The sequence below is a fragment of the Bidens hawaiensis genome, unplaced genomic scaffold, assembly GCF_021521415.1.
Source record: "Bidens hawaiensis isolate Kalapana, Puna unplaced genomic scaffold, B.hawaiensis_p1.1 tig00037564_1, whole genome shotgun sequence".
Classification (NCBI taxonomy): Eukaryota; Viridiplantae; Streptophyta; class Magnoliopsida; order Asterales; family Asteraceae; genus Bidens; species Bidens hawaiensis.
The window spans coordinates 74,543-88,641 of NW_027496551.1; positions in this window are offsets into that span (position 1 = coordinate 74,543).

A 14,099-nucleotide genomic window follows, 5' to 3' on the forward strand; every position below is an offset into this window, starting at 1 on the left:
TGCTAATTTCTGAGCTTCTTTAATCTGACTAGCTAAATAAACTTTGATTTCCAATCTAAGAGCTCGGACTCTCTTTGGCTTTTCATGTTCTTTCTTACTTAAGGCATCAGCCACAACATTGGCTTTTCCTTCATGATATACGATCTCACAGTCATAATCGTTGAGAGTTTCCATCCAATGTCTTTGCCTCATATTCAATTCTCTTTGATAGAATATATGCTTCAAACTTTTGTGATTAGTGTATACTATGAACTTTACACCACATATATAATGTCGCCATAACTTCAATGCGAAAATTATAGCGCCTAATTCAAATTCGTGTGTGGTGTAATTCTTTTCACGAACTTTTAATTGTCTTGAAGCATAAGCAATCACTTTCTTTCCTTGCATCAAAACACATCCCATTCCCGTATGCGAAGCATCACAGTATATGGTAAAGTTCTCTAGTCCTTCTAGCAAGGCCAGGATAGGTGCATTAGTTAACTTGTAACCTTTCGGGTTTCAAATTTTACTTTGTAATCGTTACCCGACCCATTTACGGGTCCGGGCTCTATCATTAATAAAATTCCCGCACTTATCGAGTTATAATTACTATATTATTTATTTATCGCTAAATCTATTTAAATTTGACGTTTTTAACCCAATATATAAAGTTTGAACATCTCTGTGTCCATTCTCAAACTTTAGGGTCCTATCCGTAAATAGTGTTATAATCCATATTACAAAATGGATATCCATCACCAAACCCGATCCATATTCAAGTTTTCTTGTACCCGAGGTCAAGCAATCAATCAATTTGTTGTCCATAATCGTTTGCAATCAAGTTGTATTATAGGAAATCGTTTGAATTAGTCAATTCGCAGCCAAACCGACACACCAAAATGAGTAAATAATATCAAACTGATTTGCTTTCTTTTATTAACCTCGCCGACAGCCTAAATCATTGATGAACGCGGGATCGTCGATATTATTTTAATTAATTTAATAAAACCATTCCTTGTTTACTTGCCGACATTAAACCTCTATATAATTTGATTCATTTTGACCTGTTAATACCCGTTCATCACCCCTTCTAGCGCCGGCCCTGTTTTGCTTCATAATCCCTCTTCTGATATTCGTTTGAGGTAATTAAAAGTAAGGTTTTGATCGCGATCTCAAGATGATCAAAACCCCTAAGCTTGTTTTTCTTAATTGTAACGAATTGAACCAAATCGAATTTAGGGTTTATACAAACTGTTTGGGGATAAACACTTTCCATATTTAATTCTGGGAAACTAGATATGTTTGCACATCGCCATGGTTGTCCTGCTGGTAACTCATGAATATTAGGGGGTGGAGGTCGCGGGTTCGACCCTCCCACACACCCTTTTTTTGGAAAATCATTCTTTTATTCTTTTTAATCAAAAACTCATTTTAATAATAATAATGATTAAACAAAGATGTTTCACTAAAAACCGACCTTTATAACACTCGTTTTCGTTCATATATATGCATTTTCTATGGCACGTTTTCATTCATACATTTACATAAAGGCACATATATATTATAACTTAAAAACTAACATTTTAATAAATATGAATCAAAAAATTTTATTTGTAAAACTATAAACAATATATTATTAAATCATGATTCCTTAAACCAAAAATAATAGTTTAATAATAAACCTTACAAATATTATAATATTAATTAGTTATCGTTTAACTCGTATCGTGATTAAGATCCTCATTTCAAGTATATTCTTTATTCTCTTAGGCTTTAATGTTGTTCGCGTGTGGTTCGTTTCCCCATTCTCACTATCCTAACCATCCTCGTTCATTTTTTATGTGAGTACCACATTCCCCTCTTTTTACTCGTTTTATCACGTTTTGGGGACATATGCGTAACTTAGTATATTTTCATACTTTATCTATACACAAAACTGCAATTGTTGTCTTATGTGTAAACTAATCTCATGTCATACTTGTTATATTTTTATTTGCTCAATTTGAACAGCATTCGGAGAGGTCCAGCATAATCTTAGAAAATAGTATGATCATACGCTAGTCGATATAGCCTTGTGCTTTTCGACATCTCATTTTATTTGCTCATTGGTTGATTGGTTAAATCTCATATGACTCGTTGCTCACTCAACCTCGTGTTGACAAACTATATTATTTTCAACGCATATGCAGGTCACCGTTTGATGTGAAGTGTGTGGACTTAGAAGATTTGTTTAAGGACTTATGCTAGAATAATTTATTTGGAGACTATGAATTTTCATGATTTTGATTTATTTGATGTTTTGTTTACTTTGGATTTTGTAATGAATAATGGTGTTATTTGAATTTAATAAGTAGATATTTGAATTTTAAATATTTTCATGATAGTAACCTTGCGAGCTGTGACAATCAGTCCTCGCCCCAACATTTTCGTCGTAGATTGGGGTGTGACAGATTGATATCAGAGCCAAACGTTTAAGATAGGTCGTTGGAGATTGCCTTAGACACATGTTTAGGAGCCCTATACGTGCTTATCTGCTTACCTTACATGTTCTATTTGATTGTTACTGCTTTCCCTTAGTTAATAATTTTTCTTATTTTGTTATTGTCATGCACACACACACTGCTCCGAGGCTACGCCTCAAAACTCAAAATTTTATTTAAATTTAAAATCAATATTAGATTGCTTTTTAATTGTGGGAAATTCCTTAAGAATTCCCACCTGTTGTTTTCGCTCATTCATCTTAGGGCTAGGTTATGTGGCATGTCCCTATCATATGAAAAAGGGAGAAAAAATGTAAGTTGGGCACTGGCAAAATGGTTCCAAGAACAAAAGGTAAGACGCTATTCCTTACCTAGGTGATAACCTAACCACAGTACTCAACCCTAAGGACCCGAGCGAGACCCTTGAATGCCATATGACTGAGACCCTAAGCTGTCAACCGTAACCACACTAGTGGTTGCATCCCTATATTTTATTTAAATCGAAATCATGGTAGTTCGTGGCTTAAATTCGGTAACTTCCAATTATGGTATTTACGTTATTTTAAGTGGTTAGTCTAGAATCCCGACTATCCATTTCTTAACTTGTTTTGTATTTTTGTCGGAGTAATCAACGTGGTGGTTCACAAGATACTCCGACTACCCATATTTTATCGATAGTTCGTTATTTAGTTTGGTCGGTTAAAAAGCCATGTAACGCTCATCGGGCCGACAAACTATGTTTCATTGATAATTCATTAATTAGTTGGGACAATCAAATTGCCATGTAACACTCATGGGCTGTCCAACTCAATTGTTTATTCGTTAATTATTGTTGGGCCATTAAAATTGCCATGGAAAGCTCATGGGAGGCCAATCTCCCTAGATGCATTTCGTTAAATTTTGTGTGAAACTAACCTAACAGAAACTTAATGTTTTTAATTAAATTTGTCTCCACATAAATATTTACACATATGATCCCCCAACTCATACACCTTTACTCTTATTTTCCCGTAGAATGTCGTCACTCAGAAATCAACGTCATCACCAACGTTCATCTGGCTCACGCGACCGCCGCCTGGCTGCTAGAATCACGAGAGAATTTGCTGCTGCAATGCCTGAAATTGTCGCTCAGATCCAGAGCCTCAATTATAACGGTTCAGCCACCTCGGCCACACCCAATAACTAGGATTTATGTAACTTCTTAAGCACCAAACCTCCATCTTTCCGTGGTGAGGAAAATGCCACCGCCTTGCCCCAATGGTTTGAAGAAATGGAGAACATATTTATCCACTGTGAATGTCCGGATGCCAAACGGACCAAGTTTGCTTCTAGCTCCTTTGTGGATCGAGCTGTTATCTGGTGGAATGCCCAGAGGAACGACCAAGGGTCTGATTTGGTCGTGTCAATGCCTTGGGAGGAACTGAAGGAGGCGATGAAAAAGGAATTTTGCCCGGAACACGAACTGCAGAGGTTGGAAGCGGAGTTTTGGGATCTTAAGCAAATTGGTGGCGATAACTCCACTTATTCAAACCAATTTCTCTAGCTTAGCCGTATTGTGCCGCATCTGGTAACCCCCGAGACCCGCGGAATTCATAAATACATTCGTGGTCTCCCACTCATTTTCCGTGATGCCGTAATGAGTCGTAACCCATTAACAATCGGCGAGGCAATGGACCTAGCTGCCTCCCTCACCGATAGTCACGTTCGGGATGGAGCCTTGTCTCGCAAGGATTCCAAGCCCACTCCCAACAAGACAAAGACCGACTCCCCTACCGATGCCAAAGCTGAGACCAAACCATCCAACAACAACCGCTTAAACAAGAACCACCAAAAACGTAAGCCCAACCATCAAAACTACTCTGTCAACCAAGCCCCAAATGACCCTAATGCCCCAAACAAGAAAGCTTACTTTGGCCCACATCCCCTTTGTGTCAAGTGTAACCGCCATCACCTGGTTCAATCCCATTGTCGGTTGTGCAGTCAATGCAACCGTTACGGCCACCTTGCCAATACTTGTCGTGCACCGCCTGGATCTAAAGTTGTCCAAACCCGGTCTGCACCCCCTACTGCTAGACCTGATACTAGCCCTGCTCAGCACGGTGTTCCTAATACCCGAGCTTGCTACCATTGCGGAGACCCTAACCATTTCCGTAACGCCTTCCCATTACTCACCCATGCTAACCAAGCCCATGTCATGCCTGCACCTCCTTATGTTACCCATCCACCGCAAGCCCAAGTATACCATGCACCGTACTACACTACTCAAGCCTACCAAGTGAAAACATACCAACCTCAAGCCTATGCACCCCAAACCCATGCCTCCATCGGCATCAACACAAGCCCCCGCTATTCAAGCTCCTCCTTTGAACCAAGTTGCTCAAACACCTCAAGGGTCCAATGGTCGTGCGTTTATGATGAATGTGAATCCAGCTCAGAGTTCTAGCGATGTGGTGAATGGTATGTTTCTCATTGATAATCATCATGCTTCGATTTTATTTTATACGGGTGCCGATAAGAGTTTTATATCTATGGATTTTGCGTATATTATTGATAAGCCTCGGGATAAGTTGTCTAGACCTTTTAACGTAGAAGTAGCCTACAGAATTCTATTATGATTGACTTGGTAGTCAGGGATTGCGTCATAGTCCTTTACAAAGTCGAGTTTTTAATTGACTTCATTCCGATGCAAATGGGTAGTTTTGATGTAATCGTAGGGATGGATTGGTTAACTTTTAATCGTGCGGAAGTTGTTTGCTTCGAAAAGTTCATTCGTATACCACTAAAAAATGGTCGTGTTCTCAAGGTTTTCGGTGATACTCTAATGTCTAAGATTAATCTCATGTTGTGCTTTCAAGCTCAACGTTATTTGCGCAAGAAATATGTCGCCTTCCTAGCTCTCTTGGTGGTGAAAGAGCGGAAAGAGAAGAAATTATCCGATATCCCGGTCGTTTGCAATTTTCCCGATGATGTCACTAGTCTTCCTCCGGTTCGTCAAGTCGAATTCCGAATTGAGCTTATACCCGGAGCTAACCCCATAGCTAAAGCCCCTTACTGTCTTACACCCTCCGAAATGCAATAACTCTCGAGCCAACTCCAAGAACTTTCGGACAAGGGCTTCATTCGCCCGAGTTCTTCTCCTTGGGGCGCACTTGTGCTATTTATCAAGAAGAAGGATGGTTCATTCCGTATATGCATTGACTACCGTGAACTCAACAAGCTTACCGTTAAGAATCGTTATCCGCTCCCTCGAATGGACGATCTTTTCAATCAACTTCAAGGAGCCGCATGCTTCTCGAAGATCGATCTTCGTTCGGGTTATCATCGATTCCGAGTTAGTGATGATGACATCCCCAAGACCGCCTTTCAAACTCGTTATGGTCATTACGAGTTCTGTGTTATGCCTTTTGGGTTGACAAACTCACCCGCGGTGTTTATGGACCCATGAACCATGTTTGTAAACCTTATTTGGACAAGTTCGTTATTGTTTTCATTGATGATATTTTGATCTATTCGAAATCCGAGAGCGACCACAAGAATCATCTCCATACCATCCTTGATCTGCTTCGAAAGGAGCAATTGTATGCCAAGTTTTCTAAGTGCGAGTTTTGGTTGAAAGAAGTTTAGTTTTTGGGCCACATTGTTAACGAAAAGGGTATTCATGTTGATCCTACAAAGATCGAAGCTGTTAAGGATTGGAAACCGCCTACGACTCCCACCGAAGTTCGTTCTTCTCTCGGTTTGGCGGGTTATTACCGTCATTTCATTCATAACTTTTCCAAGATCGCATTGCCCCTCACCACTTTAACACACAAAGGTAAAACCATTGTGTGGGGGTCAAAGCAAGAAGAAGCCTTTGAAACTCATAAGGACATACTTTGCATTACTCCTATCCTTGCTCTTCCGGAAGGAGATGAAGATTTTATCGTTTTCTGTGACGCTTCTAACCAAGGTCTTGGTTGCGTTCTTAAGAAGCGAGGCAAGGTTATCTCTTACGCTTCGAGATAACTCAAGGTTCACGAGAAAAATTACACGACACATGATCTCGAACTTGGTGCTGTCGTATTTGCCTTGAAGATTTGGAGACATTATCTCTATGGTACGAATTGTGTGGTTTTTACCGATCACAAGAGTCTCCAACACAGTTTTTACCAAAAAGAAATCAATGAGACAACGTCGATGGGATGAGTTGCTTAGCAACTACGAATGCGAAATTCGCTACCATCCTGGAAAGGCGAATGTCGTGGGCGACGCTCTCAATCGTAAGAATCCATTCAAATCGATACTTCTTACTTGTGTTCTTGTTAAAAATGATCTCGAAAAGCGTGTTCTCGATGCTCAACACGAGTCCGTCACCGAAGGCAATATGTATGACGAGATGTCGTTAGGTGCTGAAACACAACTTGAAACTAAACCCGATAGACTGCTTTACTTTCTGAACCGCTTATGTATCCCCAATCGTGATGATCTTCACACATTTATTATGGACAAAGCTCACAAGTTACGATATTCCATACATCCCGGTGCGGACAAGATGCACGCTGACCTTCGTTATGTCTATTGGTGGCCTTGTATGAAAAAAGATATCGCCTTGTATGTTTCTAAATGCCTCACTCTTTCTAAAGTAAAAGTCGAGCATCATCGACCTTTTGGTTTACTCGAGCAACCTCCCGTCCCCGAGTGGAAATAGGAAGGTATTGCCATGGATTTTAACACTAAACTTCCTTCTACCCGCAAGCAACATGATAGTATTTGGGTAATCGTTGATCGTCTGATCAAGTCTGCTCATTTCATTCCCATCAAGGAGACGTATTCTGTTGATCAATTGGCGCGTATTTACGTTGAGAAATTTGTTTGTCATCATGTAACTCCGTTATCTATTACCTCCGATCGTGATGGTCGTTTTACTTCTCGTTTTTGGAAGTCACTCCAATCTGCGTTGGGTACTCGATTGGATCTTAGTACTGCTTATCACCCGCAATCTGACGGTCAATCCGAGCGAAGATTCAAACTTTAGAGGATATGCTCTGTTCTTGTGTCCTCGATTTTGGAGGAAATTAGGATATTCATCTACCGCATATCAAGCTCTCTTATAATAATAGTTTTCATTCTAGTATTGGAATGGCAACTTTTTAGGCGCTCTATGGTCGTATATGTCGATCTCTGATCTGTTGGAACGAAGTTGTGAATCTCAAATCACTGGTCCTGAACTAGTCCAAGAAACGACTGATCATATTGCTCAAATTCGTCAAAACCTCCTTGCTGCTCGTAGTCGTCAGAAGAGTTATGCTGATAAGATACGTAAACCCCTAGAGTTCAGCGTTGGTGACTTTGTTTTACTCAAAGCTTCTCCTTGGAAGGGAGTTGTTCCTTTTGGAAAGAAGGGAAAACTAGCTCCTCGTTTCGTTGGTCATATTGAGATTATTGATAGAGTTGGTCCTGTTGCGTATCGACTCAAACTCCCTGTTGAACTCTCTAATATTCACCCGGTGTTTCATGTTTCTAACCTCAAGAAATGTCTTGCCGAGGGTAATCTCCACATCCCTCTCGATGAAGTTAGTATCGATGAGACTATGCATTTCGTTGAGCAACCCGTTGAGATTAAGGATCATATGGATAAAGTTACTAAGCGAAGCCGCATCCCTTTGGTTAAAGTTCATTGGAATTCTAAGTAAGGCGCCGAGTTTACGTGAAAGCGTGAGAACCATATGAAACTCAAATACCCTCATCTTTTCGTTGCTGATTCTCTAATTTCGGGACGAAATTCCAGAAAGTATGGGATACTGTAACCTTTCGGGTTTTCAAATTTTATTTTGTAACCGTTACCCGACCCATTAACGGGTCCGGGCTCTATCATTAATAAAATTCCCGCACTTATCGAGTTATAATTACTATATTATTTATTTATCGCTACATCTATTTAACTTGATGATTTTAACCCAAAATATAAAGTTTGAAAATCTCTGTTTCCATTCTCAAACTTTAGGGTCCTATCCGTAAATAGTGTTATAATCCATATTACAAAATGGATATCCATCACCAAACCCGACCCATATTGAAGTTTTCTTGTACCCGAGGTCAAGCAATCAATCAATTTGCTGTCCATAATCGTTTGCAATCAAGTTGTATTATAGGAAATCGTTTGAATTAGTCAATTCGTTGCCAAACCGGAACACCAAAACGAGTAAATAATATCAAACTGATTTGCTTTCTTTTATTAACCTCGCCGACAGCCTAAATCATTGATGAACGCGAGTCCATCGATATTATTTCAATTAATTTCATAAAATCATTCCTTGTTTACTTGCCGACATTAACCCTCTATATAATTGGATTCATTTGACTTCCTAATACCCGTTCATCTCCCCTCCTAGCGTCGGCCCTGTTTTGCTTCATAATCCCTCTACTGATATTCGTTTGACGTAATTAAAAGTAAGGTTTTGTTCGCGATATCAAGATGATCAAAACCCCTAAGCTTGTTTTTCTTAATTGTAACGAATTGAACCAAATCGAATTTTGGGTTTATACAAAATGTTTGGGGATAAACACTTTCCATATTTAATTCTGGGAAACTAGATATGTTTGCACATCTCCATGTTTGGCCTGCTGGTAACTCATGAATATTAGGGGGTGGAGGTCGCGGGTTCGACCCTCCCACACCCCGTTTTTTTTTTTGGAAAATCATTCTTTTTAATAAAAAAAACTCATTTTAATAATAATAATGATTAAACAAAGTTGTTTCACTTAAAAACCGATCTTTATAACACTCGTTTTCGTTCATATATATGTATTCTCTAAGGCACGTTTTCATTCATACATTTACATAAAGGCACATATATATTATAACTTAAAAACTAACGTTTTAATAAATATGAATCAAGTAATTCTATTTGTAAAATTATAAACAATATAGTATTAAACCATGATTCCTTAAACCAAAAATAATAGTTTAATAATAAACCGTACAAATATTATAATATTAAATAGTTATCGTTTAACTCGTATCGTGATTAAGATCCTCGTTTCAAGAATATTCTTTATTTTCTAACGCTTTAACTTTGTTCGCGTGTGATTCGTTTCCCCATTCTCACTATCCTAACCATCCTCGTTCATCTTTGAGGTGAGTACCACATTCCCCTCAGTTTACTCGTTTTATCACGTTTGGGGGACATATGCGTAACTTAGTATATTTTCATACTTTATCTATACACAAAACTTCACTTGTTGTCTTATGTGTAAACTAATCTCATGCCATACTTGTTATATGTTTATGTGCTCAATGTGAACCGCATTCGGATAGGTCCACCATAATCTCAGAAAATTGTATGATCATACGCTAGTCGATATAGCCTTGTGCTTTTCGACATCTCATTTTATTTGCTCATTGGTTGATAGGTTAAATCTCATATGACTCGTTGCAGCTACTTATTTTATTATATATGTATAACTGAACTGGTGTATTGCTCACTCAACCTCGTGTAGACAAACTATATTATTTTTAACGCAAATGCAGGTCACCATTTGATGTGAAGTGTGTGGACTTAGAAGATTTGTTTAAGGACTTATGCTAGAAGAATTTATTTGGAGACTATGAATTTTCATGATTTTGATTTATTTGATGTTTTGTTTACTTTGGATTTTGTAAGAATAACGGTGTTATTTGAATTTAATAAGTAGATATTTGAATTTTATATATTTGCGTGGTAGTAACCTTGCGAGCTGTGACAATCAGTCCACGCCCCGGCATTTCCGCCGTAGGTTGGGGTGTGACATAACTTTTGTTTGAGTGTTTCAAATGCTTCCGCTTGTTTCGGTGCCCATTCAAACTTAATTGTCTTTCTCGTGAGTGAAGTTAATGGGACAGCTATTCGGGAGAAGTCTTGAATAAATCTTCGGTAATATCCGCCTAAACCTAGTAAGCTTCTTACTTTAGTTGGTGTTTTAGGTTTATCCCATTTTGTAATGGCTTCTATCTTCGCTGGATCTACTTGAATACCCTTTTCGTTTATAACATGACCGACAAATTGAACTTCGGATAACCAAAATTCACATTTAGAGAATTTGGCGTACAACTTCTCGTTTATTAGGGTTTCAAGTATGATTTTGAGATGTACTCGATTATCATCTTTGGATTTTGAATAAATAAGAATGTCATCAATGAATACGACAACAAACTTGTCAATATATTGTTTACAAATACGATTCATCATGTCCATGAAAGCTGCCAGAGCATTAGTGAGTCCAAAAGGCATAACGGTGAACTCATAATGTCCGTATCTTTAACTGAATGCGATTTTGGTATATCTGCTTCTTACACTTTTAGTTGATATCCTAATCTAAGATTGATTTTAGAAAAACAATTTTCTCCTTGAAGGTGATCAAACAGATCATCAATTCTTGGAAATGGGTACTTGTTCTTGATTGTAACCTTATTTACTTTTTGGTAATCTATACACATTCTCATCGATCCATATTTCTTCTTTACAAACAAAATTAGAGCTCCCCATGGTGATGAACTTGGTCGTATGAATCTTTTTTTCCAAAGGCTCATCTAATTGTTTCTTCAGCTCTTTCATTTCAGTAGGTGCTAGTCTATAGGGAGACTTAGCTATCGATGAAGTTACTGGTATAAGGTTGATTCTAAACTTTACTTCTCTGTCTGGTGGGGCTCCTGGTAACTCATCAGGAAACACATCTTGAATATCCGATACGATTGGCACTTCTTCCATCTTTTTAGGTTCGGGATCTTTAGTTACATAGGCCATGAATGCAAGGCATCCTTTACCTAAGCAACTACTTGCTTTTATCTTAGAAATTATTCCTACTCTTCCTGCCTCCTTATCTCCAGTGATACGAATGGTTTTATTATTAGACGTTCAGATGTCAATGGCTTTATCATTACATAGGATACGGGCTTGATTAGATGATAACCAATCCATACCTAAAACTACACCAAAACCTGCTAATGTCATAGGTAACAATCGTACAGGTATGATATGATCAGCTAACGAAACTGTGGCGTTATTTAATGCCTCAATTATTCTACTTACATTTCCATCCGCAGTTTTGACTTCATAATGTTTATCTAGTTTAATTAAGGGTTCATTCAATAGACTATAGAATTTATAATCTATAAAACTTTGGTTCGCACCTGAGTCAAATAAAACCCTAGCATAAACATTATTAATAGGAAACGTACCGGTGATCACGTCCGGTATATCAGCGGCCTTCTGTGTATCCAACATGAAGACACGTGTGTTCCCTTTCTTGGTATCGGTCTTGGCACCGCTACCACTTGCACCAGCCGCTGCTATTGTCGGCTTCCTCTGTGGACATTCCGTACTAAAATGCCATTCTCTCCACAATCAAACATACCACTGCCTTCCTCTTGCAGTCAGCTTCAACATGACCCAGTTTTTTTGCAGAAGTTACATACGATGGCATTTAGGGGTCGTTGACATCTCCCAAAGTGTCTCCTCCCACATGTTTTATAAATCGGACGATTGTACACAAACGATCCTTCCCTCTTCTTCTCAACCTTCCTCACTTTTCCTCCAACTTGCGTCCTCCCATCATATATGTTCTTTTCATCCCTGTTTCTGATCATCCCATCCATTAAATACCCATCCAACTCCATGGCTGATTCCGTGGTGGATGGCATATGTGAACGAACGAAATCACGGATCTCGATGGGTAGTCTGTAAATGTATCGTGTCACTTTATTAATTTCGGGAGTGACAAAGTGGGCGATAATCCTACAATCCTCAAGAAACTTGGTATTATATTCCTTGAGGTTCGTTCAAACAAACTTGTGATTCCATATCTTGGTTTTTATTTGATCGATCTCATTGATTGGATATAATTTCTTTAGTATCATTTCTTTAAATGTTCCCCATTCCAAATTATACAACTTCTTTCTACCCTTGACTCCAATGAGGGTATTCCACCACTCTAGTGCCTCTCTCTTGAACATTTGGGAGGTATATTGAACTTTCTTCCTCTCGGTACATTTGCTTATTAACACAGTCGACTCCATTTCCTCCAACCATCGGAGGGTAACAATCGCTCCCTTATCACCGTGAAATTATTTTGGGTTATAGACTTTGAAAGTTTTAAAGTCACAACCTTCTTGTATTTTAAGTTTCTTAGTTCTATCACGAAGGTCATTTTCGGCGGTTGAGCTTTGATCACTTGCTTCTTTCTTTTTCTCAGTTTCCTTTTTATGGCTTTCTTTTTTTTTTCTATCTCTCTTTTTGTTTCTTTTCGTGAGTTTAAAGTTTCACTCTTGTTGCAACTCACTATTTTATTAGAATGAGAGGCAGTTCGACAAGGATCGTTTTTCATTAGTTCGTAAAGTGGAGTTACAACCTCTTTTATAAGACCACGAATACCGAGCACATAATTCTTTGGTATCTATTGAATATTCTCCTCTACAGTTTTTCTTTGTTGTTGTTCGTTTGAATATCGGGATTACTATTACATTTTTCTTGTCCATACATGTTGCTACATGAATAAGACAAGATTTAGAAAAAGACATACTTTCTTATATTACATTAACTATTTTACAAGAAAGAAAACATAACAGTCAACAACGATTCATAGCAGCTATTCTTAATCCCTAATCCACTTCTTAACAACATTTTTCATCTTATCACATTTCTTAACAATTTTCTTTCCCATTTTCTTTTTGTCCACTATCTCATTCCGCAGCTCGTCCATCACCGCATTAGGTGGGTTAGGATATCCCGTAGGAGCAAATGCAGCTGGGAAGAGATAAGCGTTTTCTTTTGGATAAAGATGTGGGTTTGCAACATATGCATCCATTTCCTTATAGGGGATATTGTTTGTATAAAATTCCTCGATGAGATATGCTTCCTCGCGGATTTCATTGCCTTGCTGGGAAATTGAAGGTCTCGGTACAACATATGGAGGAAAATAAGGATTTTCGTTTTCCTCATCTTCTTCCTCTACGGGATCCTCTTTCGATTCATAAGGATTATTGACCGGTCCTTGAAATGATATCTTTTCATAGGACATAGTAACCCTCATCTTAGGTTTTCGGCTTGGTCCTTCTATGGGCTGTGTGATCGGATATTGGTAGTTCGGTGGTGGCGATCCGAATTGCTATCTACTCTGGTCAGAATGACAGTTCATACATCATGATGAATCTGAATCAGTTTCGAGCTTGATCTTACTTTGGACGTCTTGCTCCTTGGAAGGATGATAAGTCGGAATTTCGGATGTATAGTATTGGGGAAAGTTATCAGCAGTATCGTTAGAGATTTCGATTGGAAATTGCTGACTTCCTGGGAGGTACACGGGTTGACTCCCATATGGTAACGTCAGAATGATTGGTTGATTTTGATTGAAAAAGCAAGTATAATAACTATTGTTGCTCGCCATATCTAATGGTTCGCGAATGAGTGTCGGTTTTGTTCGAATGGCTACTCAGCGTCTATGACCAAGATAGTTAACATAAGACATCTGCATTTAATTAGGTTTAGAGATAGGAAGTTTACCAATCCTATCTTATCCCTACGAATAATAATAATAATAATAATAATAATAATAATAATAATAATAATAATAATAATAATAATAATAATAACTTTAAGGTTAAAGCTAAGGTACTAATGTTTA